We start from the raw sequence: 1,019 nt of genomic DNA, 5'->3' as shown, positions 1-1,019 counted from the left end.
AATATTTATATTAAAAAAAGAAAATGTATTGATTAAATACTTTCTAAGTTTCACCTAATATGCAATATTTTCTAAAATTAGAAGTAAACATACTGTTTTTTAATTTGCTTGTCTTTTGTTTTGTTATATTTTGTTATCCTTTTGTAGTTTGTATTTTTATACTAATAAATTTTAACGTTTTGATTTCAACATTCGTTATCTCTTTTTTTACCTTTTTCAATGTTTTTCTTTTACTTTTTGCTTTGTTTCGTTTCGTTTCGTCAATGATTGATCGAGCTGAGAAAAGGAAATTTTTACATAATTTATTTAAAGTACACTTGAGTGCGGTGTCGACGAGGTGGACGGGGTGTTGAGCGGGGGGTGGCAAACATGCGTTTCTTAATGACGTTGTAGAAACACGGTATTTTAGCTGGCAGCACTGTTATTAAGTAATCTGTGCGGCTTTAATTAGATTCTCTTTTACATTCGTCCCCACCTTTCCCCCCACATTCTACTCCCTACTACCAGCAATCCCACCATCACTGCCATGGCCACCACCATCGGCATCATCATCATCATCATCATCAAGACCATCATCCCAATCATCGTTACCGCGCTTATCATCACCATCAACACGATCATCATCATGACTATTATTTTCATCATCCGTCGTCGTCGTCGGCGTCGTCGTCGTCGTCAACATCATCATCATCATCACCAATACCATTATCATTATTATCATCATCGTTATCGTTCTCATCGTCGCCGCCATCATCATCAACAACAAACCACCACCGCCACCACCATCATTACCTCCATTTTCTTCATCAAGGTCGTCGTCATCACTAATAACAACGCTCTCCATCTTCTTCTCATTCCCTTTCTCCTCCCCTCCTCCTCCTCCTCCTCCATATCATCATCTTCATCATCATTATCACCAGCATTATCATTATCAATCATCACCGTCACCTTCATATCATTACCATCTCCACCTCTACAACCACCGCCACCATCATCTACACCACTGTTATGACCACTAC

General features: G+C 38.7%; 1 protein-coding gene across 3 annotated transcripts in view; it reads right to left on the bottom strand.

The window, feature by feature from the left end:
- The window catches only part of LOC106869455 (contactin), a 47,119-nt gene that overhangs the window by 7,304 nt on the left and 38,796 nt on the right, over window positions 1-1,019 (bottom strand). The window lies entirely within an intron of this gene.

This window comes from Octopus bimaculoides, chromosome 17 (genome assembly GCF_001194135.2).
Source record: "Octopus bimaculoides isolate UCB-OBI-ISO-001 chromosome 17, ASM119413v2, whole genome shotgun sequence".
NCBI lineage: Eukaryota > Metazoa > Mollusca > Cephalopoda > Octopoda > Octopodidae > Octopus > Octopus bimaculoides.
The sequence above is the reverse complement of the archived record's forward strand: the minus strand, read 5'-3'. Positions and strand labels throughout refer to the sequence as shown.